Raw genomic sequence first — 24907 nt, forward strand, 5'->3', positions numbered from 1 at the left:
CTGAGGGAAGACGCATCGCCTTACAGTCTGGTTTCATAGGAGACAAGTTACAACATAGAGGGCTTGCTGATGGCAACATATTCCTTCTGAGGAAGATTTTCAAGTGGGTGAAAAACAACCTTCCCAAACTGGCATACAAATCAAAGAGTAGAAGATGAGTCGTTCGTCCAACAGAGGAAACGCACAGCATCGGTACGTTCACAAGCTGTCTGTGTGGGGATGTGGGGAGATTCCGCCCCCACCACAGCCATATGCTAGGGAGAATCAGGATGGGAGAAATCCTTCCTTCCCCATAACTGATAGAAGGCCTTAATTTGGGAAGATGGCAATGTAACGCGAGCCCAGCACAGCTGCTGAGAATAAAGTGCCTAGATATTACGCTTATGTTTCTGGTCAGCCTCTCTTCCTATTTTGCTCACTTTGAGGGGTTGTCTTTGCAGTGGTGAATGGAAGTCTTGAGTGTGCATCATGGCTCAACAATGTGGCAAGTGGTATCCAGCTGTTTCTTCACTCTCAGGTTTTTCCAGCTGTGAGTGTACGTCTGGGTGCAATTAAACCTAATGTCAGCAGCAGCAAACTCTACCCCGTGAGTCTGGGACAAGTGTCCAGAGGTGGCTCCTCCATCGTTCTTTGTGGTTCCCCAGCCACCCTCCCCATAAGGTGGGACCGTGGGCCTCAAGCTCCCACCTGACGAGGGTGCCCCGTAGCACATCAGAGACCCCACAGCTGCCTGTCGCTGCAGAAGGGGCTGGGTGCTGTGTGCCACAAATAAATGCTATTGCCGGGATTCAGACTTAAAGCCAGGAAGAAACTTCACTGAAATGGCATGTGAAACACAATGAGATGCCATTTTCCTCCAAATGAATCAAGATTCTTAAAAATGATAATATAAGCTCCCCCAGACACTACCGGTTGTACGTACGTTTGGTGAAATGATTAGCATGTTTTGAAAGCCTTGGAAAAGTTCTATCTGTAAGAAAACTCAGTAAGCTGGCAAGATACAAAACCCACCCATAAGAACTCACAGCTTTCTTATTTGTCAGTAGTAACTCATTAGAAAATACAACTTAGTCTAACTATAGGTAGCATCTAGGAATGAAGTTTCTAGAACAGTGCAGAGCTCATATGACAGAGTGTTTACAGAGAGATATGGAAGTAAATTTAAATAAACACACACACAGAGCAAAGGAATGGGATGTTCCTGAATGAGAAGACTCAATATTGTAGTCAGGATGTCAATTCTTTATAAACCAATTTATGGGCATCACCTAATTTATATGGATAGCATGAAAAAAAAAAGTCTAGATTTTTTTTTTTAGCTTGGTAGAAAGAAATGATTCTGAAGTTCACCTGGGCTATTAGATGTGTCAGAGACAGTAGCTAAAAATATTTTGGAAAATAACTTTAATGAAGATGATCTGTATTACCAGTTTTTAAACATCATATAAAAGTTTCTATAGTTAAAATGATGTGATGTAGCATTCAGTCAGATGGAAAAAATATGGAAGAGAAGAAGTGGCCTGGAAACAAATCCTAGCCTATGCAAGAATTCAGTGTATGAGAGAGGTAGCATTTCACACTGGGGGGGGGGGGGGAGGGGGGGAGGGGGGCGGGCAGGAAGAAAGATCATCCAATAAACAAAATTGCAAGAATTATGTAACTACTAGGAAAAAAGTTAAATTCCTATCTTCTGTCTTAAAATGAGATGGCTTAGAACTGGATAAAAAGTTGAATCAGTAAAATGAAATCATGAAACAAACAGGAGAGAATGTTAAATGAAGAGACAGGGAAAGCCAGGGTAGGGAAGGATTTTTGAAGCATAATGACAAGAATAAACATCGAAGTGAAAAAGGCTTATAAATAGGAGGACAAGCAAATTAAAGGCTTCTATACAACCAAGAAACCATAAATGAATTAAAAAAAAATGACACTGGGAAATATATTTCTAACATTACAACAAAAGGTTAATATCCTCTTAGGCATAAAGAGCTCTTACAAATCAATAAAAAAAGATGAATATAAATAGAAAAACAGGCAAAGGACAGGAATGTCAATAAACATAGAAACAAATGCTCCGGCCCACTGGTAATTAAGGGAGCACAGATTGAGACCATGGGATACCATGACTCACCTATCCAACAGACGAAGATATTTTTAAAAATTATAACAGGTAAGAGTAGGGTAAAATGGGTGCTCATGGGCTATTTATGGGAAAGCAAAACAGCATGGGCTTTCTGGGGACGATGTGGCAATACAGATCAACGTCTTCAGTGTGTTCCCTGACCTTTGATTTGGTAATACCAGTTCCAGGAGTTAATCCTAAAGAAATAATCCAAAACGTCTACAGATATGTATGTTCAACAATATCTGATTGCAATGTTATTTATTATAGCAAATAGTAACTGAATTGTCTGAACATCTGACAATAAGAAGTTAGTTAAATAAAAGATGGCACATTACTATAATGGAATGGAATGAAATATAGCCTTTTCAGATCATGTTTCTGAATATGTAATGACAAAAAAAATCAGTATAGGGTTAAGAGGGAAAAAATGTAAGAGATAAAATTATACATACATATATATATGTGTGTATATATATATATATATACATATATATATATAAAACACCAATTCTGCTAAAAGTAACAAATAATTCTAAAATGTTAATTGTTTCTATGTCTTAGTGATAAGATTAGCCATGGTTTTTCTTTTTGTTAGAAATTTCCATAAAGAACATTACTCTTATAATTGGCAAGTTATATAATTTTTAAGAGCTCAAACCTTGGTAATTCTATTTCTAGAACTCTATCCAAAACATTCTCTGTATCTCTCATAACCACCCCATGAGGCTGGTAGTAGTATCTCCGTGGGACAGAGGCCCTGGGGGCGATGGGCCTCATGTTACCCTCAGAGCTGGGCCTTGTCAGATCTGACACCAAAATTATGAACCAAAATGATACACAAGACTACCCACCAGAGTGCTAGAGTAGTAAAAAATACACCTGATGGAAATGGCTGAATAAACAAGATCGCAGGCATGATTGAATACCATGGAGCATTAAGAAGTGATGTTTAAGAATCAATTTTAAGGATACGGGAAAACGTTCTAACATAAAAAAACAAGATGCAAAATTTCATCTGCAGCATGGCCCCAGCTACTGTGCAAATGCAAAACAAAAGGGGTGCCTGGGTGGCTCAGTTGGTTGAGCATCTGACTTCGCTCAGGTCATGATCTCACAGTTCGTGGATTCGAGCTCCACATCGGGCTCTGTGCTGACAGCTCCAAGCCTGGAGCCTGTTTCACATTCTGTGTCTCCCTCTTTCTCTTTCCCTCCACTTGCACACGCTCTCTCTCTCTCAAAAATAAATAAACATTAAAAAAATTTTTTTTAAATTCAAACAAAAAGAAGACTAGAAGAAAATATGATAAAATATTAACAGTGGTCATCTCTAGGCAATAGGCTTTTAGAGATTATTATTTACTTTGTTATGCTCAAAAATATTACACACTGGGCATTGCTTTTGTTACCAAAAAATGTTCCACATTCACTTAAAAAAAATGAACCACCCATTATAATCCCATTACCCTCTTTCTTAACACCTATCTACCCTTTCAGGTCAAGTTGAAGACTCACCTCCTCTATGAAGCCCTCCTTGATTAGCCCATACAGCTCCGCCCTTCCAAAACATGTCTTCAAAGTAAAGCTTTGACTCCTGGCTTCAGAAAACAGTCACATAGGTCTCTATGGACATCACAGCTCTTAGGCTAGACTCCCCCATCAAGTATTCTAGAAGCACAAGGTTGGGGAGCAGGCAAGACATTATTCATGTCTTATATGTGTGGCTGTGAGGTGAGCAGGCTTGTGGAACTGGTGTCAATAGAGCTGCCATTACTATACCTTCTGTGGTTTGGTCCTCGTGGTTGAGGAAAAGGGTGGATGATTATTATGAGCAGGAACCAGGCCACGATGAAGTTCCCACAGTCCACAGAAAGTGAAAAAACTCAATATGGTGCAAATTTTCCAAAACATTTACGTGTATTCAACTCTCCTGTGTTCTGGGATTATGTCCTTCCTGCTGTTCGGTGTTAAAACGTTCACTGTTCATTGCAACGATGGGGTAAAGAGTAGATGACAATTTTAATATGTTACTTAATAAACTAATAACTGGTGACTCCATGCTATTCTCTCCAGTTTCATCGTTTCATGGTCTATAAAATAGTAAACATTGAAATAACTTATTTGGAAAAAAGAAGGGAGTTTAAAGGAGATATAGATGTAGATATAGATATATAGATAGATATATAAATATAGATATAGATATATATTTGCCATCCAAATAGTATTGGTGCTGATATAACAAAACTAGAATATTAGTTGTTACTCTTCAGAGAAGTGAGGAATACCCAATCTAGAATAGCTAGCTCCCTCTTCCCTTTTCCCAATCATTTTCCCTCATTCCATTTACAATTATCTAGATAATACTTTAGTATTTATTTGTTTTTGTTTTTACGCTAACTTTCCTATCGAGAATGTATGTTCCATGAAAATAGGGTCTTAGCCAGGCTCAATGTTGACACACAATAGGTGCCCAATAAATGTTCGTTCAATAAATAAAGGAAGGGACTTGGAAGTAGAGAAGGTGCAGGGTCACTATACTGGGGGACTTTGGTCAGAGTCTTAAAATAACAGAAAATGGAGTTTAGTACTTAAGTCACTGATGGGTAATACCAGTTCTAGGACTTAATCCTAGCTACATGCTAGCACGTGGTATCTCCTATCTGGAGGAGACTCTTGTAAAGGTTTTCCTTTGGTTCCCAGTCATTCTGGGAGTAAGACATTAACAACACGGTGAGTAAACAGTGGGCAGAATTCCGGGCCGGTAGCACTGGCTCGCATGCTGGCAGGACAGAGTAAGTGGAAACCTACATACAACTCAATTGCAAGCTTTTCTCCATCTCCTGCTTCTGATGAACACTCTCCTCCCTCCAGGCCTCTCAGCTTCTCTTTGGGAAACAAATCGTTTTTTCCAGTAGTTGATGAGAAAATGCCCTCTTGTGGGCGTGACTGTGGACCACCTCGACAGTGTCAAAGATTTCTGAAAATGTGGCTATTCAAGAGAATTCCTTCATTAGATAGGAAGATTTTTTTTTAATCCCAAACACCAACCCTTTGTTAAAGTGAAAATACATTTTCTAAAGGGCCATTAAAGAGTACTCAATTCACTTCTGCATGTCTAACTTAGGTATGCAAGTTCTGAATATCTTAAACAGCATCATCACAAAGAAAATTATTCTCCTTTCTAAACTTCTGTACGATGTGCTAATGACTGGGTGACTTTTTTTTTTATCATCACCCAGAATCTGCCTCCTTTCTGCTCCCAGGAAACCATCACCTGAGATTGACAGGCAGCAATTGAAAATAATAAAATTATGTAAGATGAGCTTGTAATCACCAGCATTTCACAAGAAGCAAAATGCATTTCGCTCTGGCTGAGGAACAGAAAGTTTCTTTCTCATTTTAAATCTGTATCAGAGGTAAAGCCTTCTATTAAAACACAATTCTCTGTACACTTACAGTCTTTGGAAGACTGCCAAGGAGACTATCACGGAAGTGCTGCTGCAGAGAAGCAGGCCGTGCAAGACTTGGGGAGAGCTCCCGAGGAAGAAGAGCAAAGTCTCTGGAATTCTTGGGAGGGCTATGCTCACGGTCACCCCGCCCCTTCTGGAAACACACACACCCACACACACCCACACACACACACACACACACACACACACACACACACACACACACTTTCTGGAGGGATGTGGGGAAGGTAAACATTCAGAAAATGCTTCCCTATCTTGTTTTCCAAACACACACACACACACACACACACACACACACACACACACACACACACACTGCGTTTCTTCTTCCCTTTCTCACTGCTTTTTGGATATGTAGCATCGTCGTCATCATCATCATCACCATCACCATCATCAAACTGTAAACCCCGTGGTCCAAGATCTGGTAATTGCAACCTTTTTGCTGGATGCAATTTACAGGTACAAGTGACCACTTGGGGGCATAGTTAGTGGAGAAGGCAGGCACCACATTCAACAAGGCAGGCTTTTAGGGTTTGAAGCCTGTTTCATCAGCTACCTTTAGAAAGCCACCCCTCTCCCCGCCGCCCCCCACCACCCCAGTCTTGGATCCTGCAGGAGCCACTGGATGGAACATAACCCTGACAGAATTGTTCACTTAAGGCGAGTCTGATATTTGCTGTGAGGGAGATGTTATATGGAATTATATGAAATGATTCAATTCCTTCCTCCCTATAAAGCTGGTTGTTGAAAAATTCCTTCTACATTATGGCTTGTCTTTTTCATATTTTCATCAGTGTTAGTGTGGGCATGGACACAATATTGCTCACTGTAGGGGTGGTGGGTGGCAAAAATTAACCTTATTAGTGTAAATTTCTTTCCCTCTGTTAGATGAATTTTTATTTTTCCCGTTATAAAAAATATGCTGATCATTTTAAAACTCCAGAGAATTTTAAAGTAGAAAAATGATCACTGTTAACATTATGGTATATTTTTAGCCTTTTTAATCTATGTTCTTTTTGGTTTTAAATACTTGACATCATAGTGCATATATAACATGTGCTTGATTTCCTTTAATTAACAAAATTTTCCTTCTTAATTAACAATTCTCTCAATATCCAAACTCATGGTAAAGTCACTTTAGAAACTTTGTTCTCAATCCCCCAAAAAGTGTGTTGTATTTTTCTTTTTGGTTTCCTGATCAGAAGAAAGGCAAAGAACAGTTTTCATGCCACCATCTCGCCAACCCCACCCCAGTGCCCAAACACATACTCCAAGGATAGGTTTTCCCCAAGACAAACCAGGCTGTGAGGTTCGTAGCTAGGCAGAGGCGAAACATAAACCCAGGCTGGGGGAGAGACAGGGAAGAGAACTGGGAGGGAACAGACAATGCTTGGGAGCCAAATACAGGCTGGGCTTTCACTAAAGACCCCAAAGCCCAGAGATGGAAGATGAACACACAGTTTAGTGTCCTGGAAAAAAGTGTGTCTGGTATGTAGGAAAAAACATGGAACAAAGATCATTCTTTGTGGCTCAGATTTGGATGCATGGTTATTTCACACCCTGGTGAAGGGATCCCTTATTGAGCCACACATTTTAGGGAATAATCCCTACTTCCACATGACAATAACCAACACAGAGAGAATACTCCACGGGGTTTGCACTTTTGCACCCAGGAGAGCTTGAAATAGCACTGGATTCACAGGAAAGAACCCCTCACTTAGACCTGTTGCTCCCGCCCCTCCCCAAGCTGTTCATGATGCTTTTCCCACGTTCTAGGATTTGGGATTCCAGTTCCTGCTCTGCCCCTGACTGGCAAGGCTTAGATGTCATTTCCCTTCTATGGGGCTCGCTTGCTCAAACTGTGCAATGTGCTCCGCGCTGGTCTAGGCCCTTAGGGGTAAATCAACAAAGGTGAGGCAATCAGTCCCCCAGGGGCACACGGTCAGCTGGGGCTCCTATGAGGCGGTCACACGGACAATCCCTATGGGCAGGTGGCCTCTCCCAAGGAAGCCATACAGGGCAGGCAGGCTCTGAACTGGGCAGGGAGATGACCAAGCCTTGTAGAGAAGGAAGAGGGGGAGGGAACTGAGGCTGGCCTCAGCCGGGCCAGAGAACAGCTCCTTGGAACTCGCTGAGAGTCACTGTGTCAACAATGCACATTTCCTACTCCTGCAGCCACTTCAGGGACTCCGCTCTCTCAAAGAGCAGATCCTTCCTTCCATCCAACCCATGGGCAGGCATGACTTGCTGAGATGGGCTCCACACTCCACTCCACCATCCTCACGGGCATCACAGGCTCATACACGCCCAGCCGTGCCACCAACATCTCTCAGAGGTGAACTCCATGCAATGCCTCCTTTACCTCCTATGCAAAGCCAAGTCAGGTCTTCCAAGCTTACTTTTCACAGGGGGAGCAGATCTGTTATCTGTATTGGGCTTGTGAGCTTTTGGACCTGGGCCAGGGGCTGGGGATAGACAGACTGAGGCTCCGGAGTGGAGGGAGGGAGACCACAGCAAATATGCTTGCCCTGGTAGGTCCTCCAAATTCTCCTTGCTCCTCGGGGCTTCCAGTGACTCTGCCCTTCCCCATCCCCCACCCTGTGTCACCACAGCTCTCCAGCAAAGAGCTACAGTTCAGATTGTACCCCCACACTCTCCACTTGCATCGTCTGCGTCTTGAGATGAGGCACTGCCCAGGAATGTGGAAATTAGGGAAACAACGGAACTGAGCTTTCATACAGATGAATTCTGTCTGAGTTCCTGGAAGGCAGGAATTTCCCTCCCACCCCTAATTTCCTATAAGCCCGATACAGGCAGAACAGAGGGCAGCAAAGCTATTATTAGTGTCATTACGTGAGGTAGCTATGTTCCAAGAGACGAAGTAAGATCCCACCATTTCTAGGAGGCCCTGCTGGGATGCTGAGGCCGGATCTACCTGGCAGTTAAGGCCACGGCTCTTCAGCATAAGGCCTCACTTCTTCATGACAGGAGACACTGCCCAGAACTATGTAAAAAAGAGACACTGACTTCAGAGTCAGGCTATAGATTCGCTGGAGAATGGGCAGCAGAGAGGGCAAAGTCACTGTAAGGAGAGACTAGCTGATGCTTCAGTCTCAGCCTAAAGGTGTTAACGTGGCTGCTGGAAAAACATGTTAACGGGGCCAGAGGCTCCAAACCAGAGGAAGGGGCCAGGCTGGGAACTGGCCACGCCAGTCATGCCCTGAGAAGAGGGTGCTCTGCCCCCACACTCTGACCCACAGGCATCCAGTCACTTCTGCAGGTGGCCACCTGAGCTAGGGATGGTACTGTCACAGCCCAGGGACACTGACTTTTAAGGCCACCCACCAACCTTCTGCCAAGCAGCCTCTTGATATTTAGCTACCCGGTGATGTACCTTCAGGGGAGAAATCAGCTCAGTGGCTATCTTATTTCTAGTGTAAATCACCAAAATGCCATCACCTAGAGACTGTTGAACTCTGGGTATGCTGCCGGTCAAGTTGGAAAACCCCAAGCGTGGAGAACTTGTATGGTAACCCCAACCTGTGGAGACACCCTCAACTGGCTGACTAAAATCCTCACCTGCTGGTGGGTGTCTCCAAACATGGGGCCACATGATGTCTATCCATAGGAGAATGGACACGCGGCAAACTGTGGTACCGCCATGGAATGCTACTTAACAATAAAGAATGACCTACAGAGACACGTGTCAACATGGATAAGTGGCACACGGTATGCCGAGTGAAACCAGCTGGGCACAGAAAGAGAACACAGTGTATGTTTCTGTTTCTATAAAAGTCAACAGCAGGCAAAGCTAATCTATGGTGAGTGACATCAGAAGGCAGTTGGAGAGCAGAAGGGGGATGGCTTGGAGAGGGACACAGGGAACCTTCTGGGGTGATGGAAATGTTTTAGATCTTGTTTCGAACAGTAGCCACACAGGTATATACAATTACTGACACTTGCAGAAATGCACATTTAAGATCTGTGGACTTGATTGTATTGGCCTCAACTATTGTACTTCAAAAAACAAAAAAGGTAAAAACAATGTGAAACCACAGGGCTGAGGACACAGCAAGTGCTCTCAATAAAAGCTGCTGCACTGCTAAAATACATGCCTCCCCCCACTGCCCGGGCAAACTGTTTCAAGAAGTTATTAGGAGAACCAGTTTGGAATATGTTTTTTGAGAAGGCTGGTTTTTTTTTTTTTTTATTGTGGCTAAAATACATAAAATTTACCATCTTAACCATTTAAGTGTACAGTCCATCATCATTAAGTATATTCACATTGTTGTGCAACCAACACCCACCATTCATCTCCAGAACTTTTTCATCTTTCCAAACTGAAAGTCTGTACCCATTAAAAAGAAATCCCCATTCCCCTCCCCTCCCAGCCCCTGGCAGCTACAATCCTACTTTCTGTCCATATGGATCTGACTACTCTAGGCACTGCATATATGGGGATTCATACAATATTTGTCCTTTTGTGACTGGCTTATTTCACTTAGCACAAGGTCTTCAAATCCATCAATGTCATAGTGTATGTCAGAATTTCCTTTCCTTTCAAGGCTGCATAATATTCCGATGTATGTACAATCCACCTTTGATGTATCCATTCACCTGTTGATGGACACCTGGGTTGCTTCCAACTTTTGGCTATTGTGAATAATGCTGCGACGAACATGGGTGTATAAATATCTATTTGAGTCCTTGCTTTTCCCTTCTTTTAGGTATATACCCACAGAAATTGCTGAATCATACGGGAATTGTATGTTTAATTTTTTGAGGAAATGCCACATGGTTTCCATAGCGGTTCTGCCATTTTGCATTCCCACCAACAGTGCATAAGGTTTCCAATTTTTCCACAACTCCACCAGCAATTGCTATTTTCTGTTTTTTAAAAAAGCTTTATAATAGTCCTCCTAATGGATGTGAAGTGGTATCTTCATTATGGTTTTGATTTGCATTATCCTAATTATCGGTGATGTTGAACATCTTTTCATGTGCTTATTTAGCCACTGGTCTATCTTCTTTGGAGAAATGTCCTTTCAAGCCCTTTGCCCATTATTTAATCAGGCTGTTTGCTGTTGAGTCGAAAGTAAATAAGATTTAATGGTAACTCCACGCAGGTCTGAGAACCCAGTCTTGCCCTCCCCACTGTCATAAGCTCAGTCCCCAGATGTCAACCTCACATCCCTTATACCTAACTCACCCCCTCCCACCCCCCCGCCATGGGTCACATGGAACACAGGAGCAAAGAGTTAGGATAAGCAACTTGCCTTCCCCCTTTTCCTAGGACCGAGGAGACCATCACTGGCTCAGGTGTCTATTCCAGATATCAAAACATGTTTCTGAAGTCCCGATGTCCCAGGAGGCGTATCCGAAATAAAAACAGCTGACAGTTAGAGCTGGCTCTCAAACTGTGACTTGACAGTTCAGTGAGTGCCTGCCCCAGCCCTGCAGCCTCCACTAGGAGTCTGCACCAACAAAGATAGCTTTTTGTGGTTTCTGCAGAATCTAGGAGAGAAGGCTTACATTTGTAGGTGAGAACGTGAGCGGGGCAGGAATGTCCATCTCACTCCGGGATGTGAGGGAGACAGCATGGGGACAGGCAGGGCTGTCGTCTAGAAACCTAGGGCCAGAGCCCTCACCACAGGATGATGGTTTGCGTGGTCTATGTCAGCAAAGCAGAAGCCTGAGCTGCTTCCCTCCTGGTCTCTCCACGGCCACCTGTAACCTTCCCTGCGTGTCCCAGTTATGGGCGCCTTCCGTGTTGTACAGCCCACATCCGTGGATCTCTGCACGGCCAGCCTTCTCCCCAATGGGTCTCAGAACATGACCTGTCAGATACCTGGGGCCAGGGAGGAAATGTCCCTTCCAGTCACGAGGGAGGTAGTGCTTCATAGAGAGGAAAAAAGTGACTTCCATGATGCACGGTTCCCATGAAAATAATTGTTCTCCTCTCGGGGTGGGGAAGGAGGAAATTTTAAATCTTAATGCGAAAAGCAGTTTCCCCATGGCTCATGAAGCAATCCAGGTGTTTCTTTCTTTGCAACGCATTGCCATAGATTGGTAGATTGAGATGCTCTGGCTCTTTCACTTGGCACACCTAGGCTTCTGCAAGAAGTATGTTCCTTTCACAGTTTGAATATTACTCAAGTTTTGATGATTAAAGCTGGTTGGAACAGCATGAACCGAATAGATTACAGCACTCTATTTACAGCAGACTCTTCGCTAGCAAGATCAGCCAGACACACGTGCTGCACGCAGCCTCCGCATCTCAGCAGCCTGGCTTCCCAATGCGGTACTTACACTTCCCAAATTCCGTGGTGCTCTTTGCTTTGGGTTCAGAAAGCCAGACTCAGAGCATGGGCATCTTATATTTCTTCACATCAACCAAATAAGCGAAATTAATGGGAAAACAACCTGCCCATATCTCAAGAGGTCAAAATCGTGCAGAAATGCAACAAAATGACCTCAAGATTGACATGGGTATGAGCTCGCTCTCACTCAGCATCGGGGAGATGGACAGGGGATGCACATGAACCCCGAGCAGGTGCCCCTCATTACAGCCCACCCAGAATGGCAATCCTATTCTGGACAGGACGCACCAGGCAGGTGCCCCAACCAAGGTGAACACTGCTGCACTGGCCAGAATTCAGTCTGCTTGTTATCCTGAAGGTAGAGAAGTTGGCCTCATCGATGAGGGATTCTAGACGGGAGCTTTAGAAAATCACCGCACAGGATTTGGCAAGACAACCATACTTGGGCTTCCATGCTGCACTCTACACCCATCTGTGATGAAGGACTAGGTTTGGGGGTTTTGTTGGTATCCTGAATCCATTAGAACCATACTGTGGTCCTGCCATGTATGGCTAGACCACAGCTCACACCACATAGCACTCTCTGGGCAACTTATGTGGGAGTCTGACCGGGCCCAAACTGGTCTGTCTGTACCTTGTTGGATAAGCCTCAGAATCATGCTCATGGCTGTCAAGGCGATGTCAAATGCAACAGAAGTTTCTAAACGCTAACTTCCAATTTATCTTGTCGCACACTGGTAACAGTCTGAGGACTAGGCCCAAAGTAGCACTGCTTTCTACTCCTCTCTCCTGGCTTGGAGAGCCTGGCCAATGGCAGCAGTAGCCAACCCATGTGGTTAGGCAGAACTGAACGGACCTCCACAGCAGCATTCATGATCAGGTTACTCCTCCTTTGGTCTGTCTCCCAGAACTTCCCAGGAAATTCCTGGCCTGGATCACTCATTGAACTTACTGTACCTGCTTTCTATATGCTCCATGAGAAGCCATAAGCTTCTGTGTTAGTCTGGGAGTTCTCCTCGTTGGGACCTTGTCTCAGGGTGTCTAATAGGGAGAACCCCACATGGGTTAAGGTCCGAGGCTGAAAGACAAAGATGGTCCTTGCCCTCTGGGGGACCATGATGCCCAAGACGAACCCAGCAATAACCACTTGTTCATGTGATCTGGAGCAGAACCCAAGCCATCCGTAGACACAGACAGCACTTGTGACATGCTGGGCACTGTTCTAGGCACTTTGTAAACGGGAACTCATGTAATTCTCAGATGTTCGTTTCTGGTACGTTTAAGTCAGCACCCCTTAAGAAGCCTCTGGCCATGAAGAAAAGTGATCAGTCAGACCCAAGCCTTCAAGATAACTCAGAATCAAATGGTGATGGCGGCACATTTAAGTGTGAAGATATCTGCAATCATATCAATGGGCCTCTGTGTCTTTGAGTTTATTGCAGGCCTTCAAAGAAAATTAGCTGGACCTCAACTTATCACACCAGCCACGGCAATCAGTGAGCAATGAGGCTAAATGTGTAATTACTGTGTTATTTTAATAAGCAATTTATATTCTGTATGAAAGGGGATATTGGCTCCCTTCCTTTTGCAGAGGTTGGCAGTTGTTGGCAGGCCAGGCTTGTTCATCCCTTTAACCCATCCAGCACCGTGTTTGTCGCTCTGACCTCTGGCAAATGCTCTGTCTCTCTAGAACTCATCTGCAAAATGGGAATAATGCCGCCGTGTCAGCCGATGAGCAACGAGTGAGATGCCACGGGAAAGGAGCGGGTCCTTCCACTGCGCCTGCTCAGTAAATAGTTACTGAGCCTGCACTCATTTAGAAGCTCCAGCAGCTGAATATCTATCATTAAAGTTCCTCCAGAGGCTCAGTTCAGTTGCAGTTTTGCTCCACGAGCAAACGCGCAAAGCTGATGGGTGAAAAAGAGACGGTAAAAAAGGAAGTGTATTCAAACCCCGGTTTCACGGTCCCCCGCCACCTCTCAAGTGTCGCTAAACATCCAACAGGAAAACAGGGCCGATCTGGCAACAGTTAGCTCTCTAATTTGGCCTAAGCCTTTGACTAGGTTTTGCTTTTTCACATGACAGAAAGAGTCCTCTGGTCTGTTCTTGCCTCACTGCCTCTGCCCTGACCCTGCTGCTCAGAGCTTTGCGGGGAGGCTTGACAAAAAAGAAAGCCTCATGCCTGATTTTACCTTTAGGGTGGAAACCAGCCCAGGAGCGAGGATGGAGGAGGTGTGGAGCTAGACAGGCAGGTGCACAGGAGTGGCCTGCACCAACCCGTTGCCCTCTGCAGTCCAGCCCTTCCCTGGCACTTCCTGTGTGGTCACTTAGTTACAGGTTTGATCACAGACACCGAAACCATGCTTTTCTTGTGGTGAATTTCAAACTGGTAGAGTCTTCCTCAGCTGACCGAGGTTTGGAATAGTTAAAGTAAGGAGCAGACATAGCTTTATAGTGTCTGTTCCAAGCTCTATTCACATCCTCTACCCATCTCCCCCTTCCCTCCCAAAAAAACAGACCTGAAGAATAAAAAAATAGGAATTTCTAGCTATACTATTTTTCTTTAAAACAATGCTTATTTTAAATTAAAAAATCTGGTGGGGATAACACCTTGCAAATATGATACAAAGAATGGACTTTGTGTCAACTCTCAAAAGTGCCAAATAGATTCAAGTTATCATGGGAATGAAGAAGCTCCAAGAAAATTAGTCTTCAAAGTCTCAAGTCATAAATCCTAGAAGATTCCATTTAGATTAGTTGGAATTCATCAACAAGCATATTTAATAGATATGTGCCCAAATATAGCATCTAAAATTCCACACAATAGACAACCATGAAGATATAACTGCATAGCCACTGAGTAAAAAGAAAATCCAAAAGTAGGTTTCGATGTCTATCACCTGACACCTTCTCTGGGAATAAATTTATGCAGACAAACATTTTCACTCTGAAGTTTTGTGCCTAGCACTGTGTTAGGCACTGGGATTCAAAAGTGAACAAATCCTAGATCAGTCTTTAGTGCAGATACATCCAGAAGGATGTATCTTGAATTCTTTGTACATCATTTCTGTTCTTCAATTTGCTATTTATTTATTCCACTGTCTTAATACAGAAACAGATGCCATTCAAGCATCCGCAAGTTTTCTCTTTAGCATTCCAGGAACTAGAGTAAATGGAAGCAGGTGGGCAAATATAAAAGTACTGTGAATGTTGGTCAGCCCTGGTTAATATTCTTATTTAAGCTCACATTCCTTCTAACAGAATTATTTTATTTAAAATGTTAATTAGCACAGGGGCACTTGGGTGGTTCAGTCAGTTAAGCGTCCGACTTGGGCTCAGATCATGATCTCCTGGTTCATGAGTTCAAGCCCCGCTTGGGGCTCTGTGCTGACAGCTCAGAGCCTGGAGCCTGCTTCGGATTTTGTGTCTCCCTCTCTCTGCCCTTCCCCTACTCACACTCTGTCTCTCTCTCTTTCAAAAATAAACAAACACTAAAAAAAAAAAATGCATAAAATAAAATGTTAATTAGCACAGACAACACAGTACCTGGCAAATAAAAGGCAGTGTGAGGTAGTGCAAATGCACTGAGACCCAGTCTAGAGGATCAGAAACACATACACACACATGGAAAAGACAAGACAAAACAGAGTGGTAGCTGACAGATCTGGGTTCAAACAGCTGTACAGCGTGGCTAGATTTGTGGTCTCGGGCCAGCTGATTACCTTTCTGAGCCTCATCTTCATTTGTAAAATGTGGATAATCCCTACCTTGCAGAGCTGATATGGGGATTAGAAATAATATATGTAAAGTACTAAAATATAGTGGGCAATCATAACTGGAAGCTATTATTATTATATTATTGGCATTTGTTATAGGTTTGATGATTGAATAATAGGTAAATTAGCTGACCTCTAAAATCCGTGTCAACTCTAAAATTATGATACTAAAAAATGGAATTAAAAGTTCATATATCAAATCCACTTAAAGATATTTTTAACCATTTTAATTGTGATGCAAATCTCTATGCTTTTCAAAGTAAGTCCTGATAATGAGACTCATAAGAGTACAATATATATACACACCACGGTGTACCATGAAAACAGTCATGGTCAAGTTTAGCAGGATGGGTATCTACGGCTTCTGAGGTCTCCAGGGGTTGCTGCTGCCAATTCTACTTCGCCTAAGCTCTCCTTTTGAGAACACTTCTCTAGGCCAGACACTGGGATGCACGTTTGACTGGGGTAATCTTGGCCACGGTGATTCCCTTCATCTTCAAAAGACAGAACGGAAGCTTACTGAGATTAAGGATCATTCCAAGGTCACAAAGCTAGGAGGCAGCAGGGAGTGGACTTCAATTTTGACTCTAAGCCCTTGTCTTTACCCACTCTGCAATGTTGCTGCAACTCAGACAAGCCCTAAAAGCTAAACATAAGAGATTCGAGAGACTTGCCAGGAAATGTACACACAGAGAAGGAAGAAATTTCAGTCACATCTACTGCATTCTTTATTTGACTCTATTCTGTTGTCTGCATTCTCACCAAGTCTCTTAAAGAGAAGATCAGTGTAGGGGCGACTGGGTGGCTCAGTTGGTTAAGCACCCGACTTGGGCTCAGGTCATGATCTTGTGGTTGGTGAGTTTGAGCCCACAGCTCAAACCACAGCTCAGAGTTTGAGTCTGAGCTCTGTGCTGACAGCTCAGAGCCTGGAGCCTGCTTTGGATTCTGTGTCTTCCTCTCTCTCTGCCCATCCCCTGCTCACGCTCTCTCTCTCCATCTCTCTCAAAAATAAATAAACATTAAAAAATTTAAAAAAAAAAGAGATCAGTGTAATATATTAGTGTAAAAAGTGGTAGAATACAGCTATCCTTCCTCTCGGTAAATATCCAAAAGAATTGAAAGCAGGATCTCAAAGAACTATTTCTACACCCATAGACATATATTGGAAGATTCCACTTACATGAAGTATCTAAAGTAGTCAAATTTATAGAAACAGAAAGTAGAATGGTGGTTGCCAGGGACTGGGAAAGGGGGAAACGGGCAGTAGATGTTTAAGGGGTAGAAGGTTTCAGTTTTGCATGATGAGAACATTCTGGATATCCATTGCACAACAATGTGGATACTAATACTACAGAACTAAACACTTAAAAGGTAAAGATGGTAAATCTTATGGTATGTGTTTTTTTAACCAAATTTTTTTAAAAAAGAAAGAAAAGTGGCAGAATATATATTTGTATATATGTAAGTATATATGTTTTTATATATATTTATGTATATGTGTGTGTGTATCCTTAAAAGAGTTAATGGTTTCAAATTTTCAAAACCCTATAAATAATTATAAAAACTGATACCTGTGGGGCCAATAGCAGCCTTTGAATGTCTGGGGAGCTGAACTCTTTCTTGGCCCAAACCTGATGCCCTGCCCTAACAGTGCTCAACTGTTCTGTTCTAGCTTCTGAATCATTACCTGCTACCCCAGAATACCAAGAATCTATGAACTGTCTGAATTTCATGCAGATATCCTCTCCCAAGGGAAATGAGAACTCTTCCCCTTCCCACCCTAAAGGTGGAAATGCCCCAAGACAATTAAATTCATTTCACGAATAGCTGTGTTGCTAATGATCAACTTGCCTCACCTTCATTTGCAGCTCCAATTTCCCTGTTTTCAAAGTGATTTCTTTGAAGAAAGTACAGACTACCTTCCTGACCTAGGACTTTGGGAAAATAAGCGTGTAGCTGTGATAGGAAGAACCACAGGATTTGCTTTTAGAGCGGTCCTGATCTCTGGTCATTTTTGATACAACAGGCAGATAAAGAATTCTGACTCACTTTTCCTTCTTAACCAAAATTATTCAGACCATTTCTATGGTAAAATTTACTTCAGATGAAGTACTCTCCAGTGATTAGGTCATCCAATTTTTGTAGCATATTGGGAAATGACCCTCAATTTCCTGAGTATAGCAAATGGCCATCTACTGCACAAACTGCAAATATTCTCCTGGTTTCTAAACAATTTGGGTCTCCATGTGATTTATCTGTCCAGTCATCTGACATGGTTTCTGCCTTGGTTTATCTTCACCTGTCACAACCTATGGCTGGATTTCTTACTTACGGTGTTTCTTCCTCCCCCTACCCCCAAGTAGGCATTTAGTTGACCGATTATAGAATCACAAGGTTGGTTATAATTCCGTTTCTCCATCTGACTTTGAACTTAAGTGTTCCAATTACTTCGCTTGATCCTAATAAGTCAGTAGCGTGCTAATGCTTGCCTTGATATTTCTGAAATATACAGGGTGTGATTAGCATGGGACTGCATCATTAGAAAGCAAAATGAAAGCGGGTGAGCAAAATCATGGCTCGCATTTAAGCAAAGCTGCCTGTTCAGTGAACTCACAATGTTACAATGATCCTAGGGACACTATATGCTATAACTAAATGTATATTGTATTTGGAAAAATCCTCTGACACTCTGGAGCCGTCTGTCTTTTGCTACTACTAGAAAAGATCCTAGAAGGATCGGCCTGGCCCAATATACAAACTTCAGAAGTCTGTTTAAGCATATATAGCTGAAGACATAAAGAATCCTTAAACCATAATAGGGTAGGGAAAAAAATAAAATGAAGAAGGAAAGAAGGAAGGAAGGAAGGAAGGAAGGAAGGAAGGAAGGAAGGAAGGAAGGAAGGAAAATCTTTAGTCAATTCTGCTGGATTGTACTGATATGTGGGGGCCATAAAACAAGAAAGCTTTATGGTAAGCCTGTTGGAAGAAAAAAAAATACCCATGCATACACACATATCAAATGGGATGCTAAAAAACTACACTAGCATCAGTGGTGCTGAGGCTATTAAAATTTTTTAATCCCTTTATATCTGTGTATAACCAGGAATAGTGTAAACTTTTGGAAACTAGCAGGAAAAAAAAGGAACCAGTTTAAACTGGGAATGATATACAGCCAAATCAATTGATAAATGAAAGAAAAAAAAGATCGCACAACTGAAATTGATGCCAAAGATTTATAAGGTTGACTAAGTAAACAAAAATGGAATGGATCACCATGGAAATGCATGAATATTGAAATAGGCAAGATTTGAATAGACTAATGATACGCCTCACTTAGACTGACAGGTGTTGATAACAACTCTGACACTCAATCCACACCAACATCCACACTTCTAACATGTTTATTCCTAGAAAACAGGAGCTGATTTAAAGGTTCCTTTGGTAAGAGCTTCTACAAAAAATACATTTTCTAAATCTTAAAGAGGCTAACTCAATTCTCATCTACTTGAAAAACAAAAAAGGGTTTTATCTATTTGCTTTCTGGATATGAGGAGCTGCAGTTAGCAGAAGTCATTCTCTTGGGCTCCAGTCTTTGTTCCAAGAAACCTCTCACAAAACTGAATTCTCGCTCTGGCTTATCTCCCACACTGAGTACTTGAAGTATGACCACCACTCATTAGAAACATAATTAAAAAGACACAACACTAGATCCCCCCCCCCCCAAGCACATACAGATGAAAACCAATAATCCTTAATCTATTTGTTACCATAGCTACCATAGGATTTTTTTTTTAATTTCAGTACAACTCTAGGTATTTCGTTTGGATTGTTGCTTGTAAATGAAAGTTGGAGACCTATAAATTTCTGTTAACTGTGTAGAAATGGGGAGACAGAAGAAAATGTTTCTCTTAATCACAATTATGGTTTATAAGATGCTTGTAAAGTTATTAAAATTGGTTAAATGCATCAGCCCATAAACCAATTTAAATGTCATTAAATTCATATAGAGTTTAAGGACACATATGCTAGTAATTCCCTTATTTACAGCAGGATGATAAATCAAGTGCACTCAGAACAATGCATGGGACAGAGACTGTATTCATCAGTGGCACACAGCTCCACACATGTAGAAACACCTAGACTATGTGACCACTCATATACATGCATACCAACCAGCCTTTAAAAGTATTCACCTGTGCATTACAGGGCAACGATTTCACCAGGTGCCAGGATGAGCAATCTGTAAAATTGTTCATCATCCCCCTAAGAGTGAAAAAAGTTACCTTTACACTCCCCCAATATCATTTTTTAAAACATCAGGAATGAAGTGGACGAATTAAATCTGCCATTCATCCTAAACCTAAATAATTCCTTAAATCTGCTCTCCTAGGGCTGAGCTGGACAGAAGACCACACAGCAAGGGGAGGCACTCTGTAGGGACCAGACAGATGACTTTAAAGAGACTGAAATTAGGGTAAATACAGCTGTAACCAGGACAGATCTGTCACTGCAAGAGGTGTCCAAATCCCGGCGTAGCTCGGCTGATGAGAGGCTGGAGCCTGTATCAGTGGAGCCTGACTGTCCCTGAGCTGACGAAGTGGAAGTTTCGGGGGCAGAAGCAGCAAGGCGTCCTCAACGGTCCGGTCCCTCCAGCGCCGAGGTCTCGCCTAATACTACATAAATACCTGCGTCCACGATTCGCCCCGGGCGCGCCGCGGCGCCAGCACCGTAGGGCAGGGGAGCGTTTGCAGAGCAGCAGGGATGGTAAAGGCGGCGGCTCCTTACCCATCAGCATCCCCAGAGACCCGCCAGAGGACCCGCCAACTGACCCCGTCTGCGATTGGGTTCCAGAGCCCAGGAAAGACAACTGGCTTCTCGACTGGTGGACCCAGGCATCCGAGACTTGCTCTCTGAGCCCACCCCTCCTCGGTGACGGTTGGACGCAGGCAGGCGGCGCGTCCCCGCCTTCCCCAGCCAACGCAGACCCGACCTGCCCCCGGAGCAGCCTCGGACCTGCCCCGGCTCTCGGGCCCCGGGCGAGTGCGCCCCTCCCTCGGGGCCCGGGGCCCGCGCTGCCCAGCGCCCGCACCCGCGCGGCTACCGCAGAAAACCCTCGCGCTCTCGGCCCGCTCCAGGCCACGGAGACACGGACGTGAGCCCTCGGCCACCCTGCACCCCCGCCGGGGTCGGGGCGCGCGTCCACACTCCCACATTGCACACCTCGGGGTCCACACTATCCCACACATAAACAACCCCTCCCCACCCTACACCACGTCCTCGTCCCTTCACCATCCCCGTGGGCTCTCTTTTCGGCGCCCCCCAAAACGCTGGCACCCATAAGGTGTTAAGGGAAGGGGGGGTCACAACAAGGTCTGTGCGGGTTCCCTCCTCATGGTTTTTCAAGCTCCTCCACCTCGAAAGTTACTTCGGATTGAGTGAAGAGACCTGGTCCCCAAATGCGGGGTCTGCGGACGCGAATCGGCAAAACCCCAACCCGGCTTCCGGCTGCACAGAAGCGCGCGCCTCCCCAAAGGGCACGGCGCGCGGCCGCCCCCGGGGTCCAGCCCTTCGGTGCCTCCTCCTGGCCCCCAGCCCGGCGCGGGCCCTGGGCCGCTCTGGGGAGGTGGCCTGGAGAGGAACGCGCACTGCCGGGCCCAGCCAGGAGGGTGCCGCGGCCGGGGTCACACTTGCCTCCAGCACCCCCGACCATCGCGACATTGGCCCTGGGCAGCCCCAGCGCATACACACCCGGGGGCAGGAAGTTTTTTTTTCCCCCTCTTTCCCCCCTTGGAGCAGCGCAGGCGCAAGGGCTCCTGCAGCCTTGCGAGTCCAGACGCGGGAGGCTCCTGCCGCCGCCGCCGCCGCCGCGGGAGCCGAGCCCAGCGTTCCGGGTTCTCGGGCCCCGCTCCCAAGCCCGGCCCGGCCCCGCGCAGCCTCCAGGACCCAGGGTCCCCGGCGCCGCATCCTTGGCGCCCTAGCCTGGCTCTTACCTCCGGCCGCGCCGCTCCGGCCCCGGCCCGACGCGCAGAGAGCCGGGGGTCGCGGGTGGGCGCAGGAGTGCTGATGGATAGGGGACGGCGCCGGCGGGTAGCGGTAGCTGGGGCCGCTCGGGTCCTGGCCGGGAGAAACGGATCCAGGTCCACCTCCTCGCGTTCCTGCTCTCCGCCGTCTCCCCCTTTTCCTTCTCCTCCTCCTCTTCCTCCTCCTCCTCCTCCGCCGCCGCCGCCTCCCGGCAGCCCAGGGAGGATGCCCGGGAGAGGGAAGTCAGTCCTTCTGCCTGTCAGCCTGTGCGGCTACGCGCGGCGCGGCGCGGCTCTCACCGAGGCGGCGGCGGCGGCGACGGCTCCGGCAGCATCGCCCCCGCCCTCTCCCCGCAGCCGCGGCGGCCGCGGGGCTGGGGCTGCTCCGGGCTCGGGGCTCGGGCTCCGGGCGGGGGCTGCGCTCAGGCGCGGCGGCCGCCGGGGCTGCGGGCTGGCGCTGCGGAGCCGGGGCCGGGGCTGGAGCTGCAGCTAGATCCGCGGCGGCGGGGACGGCGGCGCGGGGGCTGACGCGGCCGCGGCGCGGGGACCATGCTCCCTTCTGGCTCGCTCCGCTCCGGGTACCGTCTTCTTTAGCTGCGAGGGAGGCGGGCTTCGGCGCACAGCCAGGGGCGGGCGGAGCCAATCACGGGCGCCGGAGTGGGCGGGGGTGGAGGGTGGGGGAGGCGGGGCGCCCCCGGCCGGGCACCCGGCGCTGCTCCCCGGGCCCGAGGGATCCCCGGCAGCGGCGCGCCCGGCCCGGGCTGGAGTGCCGGCGGGTGTGTCCGTGCGTCCGTCCGCCGCCCCCGCCCACCCCCACCCCCCCAGCGGCGGCTCCCGGCGCGCCCGGCTCGGCGGCCGCGCCCGCTCGATGCGCCGTGCGTGGTCCCGGCTGCTCGGCCCCGGCCTCCCGGCCCCGCCGTCCCCGGGTTGGTGGACGCGGCCGAGGCGAGCTCCCCGGCTGCACTCAACACCTGAGGAAACTGGCGGAAAAGTTTGAGAACGAAAAGTCCAATCGTCTTTCAGCTTCCGCCCTCCCTAGGACACTCCAGCCACGGAAGGGAGCAGGAATTGTTCAAATCTCCGAAGAACCACGACTAGCCCAGCCCACCCGTCCAGACCACAGGCCCCCTCGTCCGTGCACTCGACTCTCCTCAGTGCACGCGGACTTTCCTGTTTACACTGACCCACTCGAATCCACTCGACCTCGCTGTTTAGTCAGCCCTTACTCAGGCCACACCAGCCTTGCTTGTCTACACACCCGTCCCCCTCTCACGGTCTACACCGACTTTCTCAGCCCCTTCACCTTTCTGTCTACACTTGCCGTCCACACAGATCCTAACGTCAACTCTAACAGGAAAGGTTTGGCTGGAGGCACGTGGCAGCCCCCAGTGCGGACTTTTCCATTAGGCCAGAACATTCCATTTCAGCACCAGCCTTCCCTGGTAACTCTCTAGCTCTGGTTTTTATTCCCTGACCTCTCCCTCCTCCCCTACCTCCCCCTCGTCTGGTTTTGAATTTCAGAGGAAATATATCCCCTACCCCCAGTCTAAATGTAATGTTTGTGGATTTCAACCTCCTCCCCCCACCCCCACCCCCACCGCCACCCGGCTCTCCCTAGTGAAGCTGTGGATGCCTGAGGCCTGGGTAGCAATTGGGGAGGGGTGTGGTAAGGCGGGGAGCGGCGGGCTTCTGGGCTGGAACTGGGAGGAGCCGGCCCGGGGCGGGCTCTGCCGGGCCCCGCCCCCATCCGCTGGGGCCGCGGGAGCACTCGGTCCGCAAATCCCCTGCGCTCGGCTCACTCCTGTGATGTCTGAATCCAGGCCTCTGCTCTCCTTGGCTGTAAACTCAGTGCAGGGATTGTGTCTTCTTTAATATCTTGTGGGAAGCAGAGTACAGTGTGGCGGCTGATAAATAATAAATAATAATAATCTACTGAGGGTAGCAGGAGGACTGTCAGCGAAAGGGAATGAGGACACCAGGGAGATGGCACTTTGGTGTCAGAGTAACTGCATTTCCTGCAAGAAGAAAATGTGGAGTAAAGTTTTGGTGTGTGAAGCCTGAGGACAGGGGAGGGGACAAGGCAAGGCACTGCAGGGAGGAATCCACCCGTGATGAGGAGGTCAGCTGGGCAATCCGGTGTCTCTTCAAGAAGAGTGCCTGATGGAGGGTGCCTGGGAGGGGAAGCAGTGGGGGGGGGGGGGGGCCGGGAGTAGGGGAAGGAGAGCTTTCCAAGGGTTCTCAACAACACCTGAAGGGGAAGAGGTGGCTTGAATGTTAAGTTCTTAAAATGGTGTATAAAAAGTGATTGGAGAGTAATGTAGATAAGAAAATGGAGAAAAAGGCATTACTTGGGATTTTTTAAAAGACAGGTAACAGGTAACAACAGGTAACACCTCAAGCAATGTAAGGCAAAGAAGAGGGGAACAAAGGCCCAGGGTGAGTTCTTGTTCATTCATGTTGTAGGAAGCCACCCTCTAAATGATCCACATGATTCACCACGTACGAGCAAAAGCAGGAATCCCCTCCGCGGCTACGTTCCGGAGCAGTGGCATGTAGGACAGCAAAGTGTAGTTCGGGTGTGCAGGGTCTGGGGTAGGTCGACTTTTGGCGATCTGAGGCACTCCTAATGTCTTACAGATAGTTTTGAATGATCCTCAAATGAAAGAAGGAAATACACACTCCAAGAGCTCTTCCATAGCTACATCTTTCTAGGTGAAGGTATGAGGATTCTCCCGGTTTGCCTGCTGACTTTATCAAAGGAGAGAGTCCTTGCTGAATCCCCATCTACACAGAAGACAACTTTTGGTCTCTGTGATGCCAAAGGTGTCAGTTCCAGAGTGTTGCAACGGCTCCAGGGCTCAAGGTAGATAATGGCTCACTGGGGGTGCCAGCTTGTCAGTAGAATGGGAAAGGATCACACAGGGCTTGTCTACCCTCCCTCCAACCCACCCTCCTTTCATCCCGAGAGCCTCAATGCAAATAAGGATGTCCAGGGTCTGAAGCCAAGATCTTCCTCTGCAGTGGGGCTCTCCCCTGGTGGGACTGTTCAATTTGGACATAGCTGCCTGTGAAGGCCTACACATGAGCTCCATTTCACCTGCAGCACCGTTGTCCGTGTTATCGGCCCCAATTCCCCCAGGGTCTTGGCGACACATGCTGGACCTGCTTTGTGTAGTGTAAGGGAACTCCTATCTCTCTC

The 24907-nt window shown here is 46.6% G+C and overlaps 1 protein-coding gene across 3 annotated transcripts in view; it reads right to left on the reverse strand.

Annotated features, from left to right (window-relative positions):
* The window catches only part of KLHL29 (kelch like family member 29), a 309817-nt gene extending 288005 nt beyond the window's left edge, over window positions 1–21812 (reverse strand). For all 3 annotated transcript variants that reach the window (XM_053201183.1, XM_027033274.2, XM_027033275.2), the window contains exon 1: window positions 21679–21812. The gene's annotated coding sequence lies outside the window, so the exon portion shown is untranslated. The remainder of the gene's footprint in view (window positions 1–21678) is intronic.
* Between the last annotated feature and the right edge of the window lie 3095 nt (window positions 21813–24907).

Source organism: Acinonyx jubatus, chromosome A3, assembly GCF_027475565.1.
Source record: "Acinonyx jubatus isolate Ajub_Pintada_27869175 chromosome A3, VMU_Ajub_asm_v1.0, whole genome shotgun sequence".
NCBI classification, from domain to species: domain Eukaryota; kingdom Metazoa; phylum Chordata; class Mammalia; order Carnivora; family Felidae; genus Acinonyx; species Acinonyx jubatus.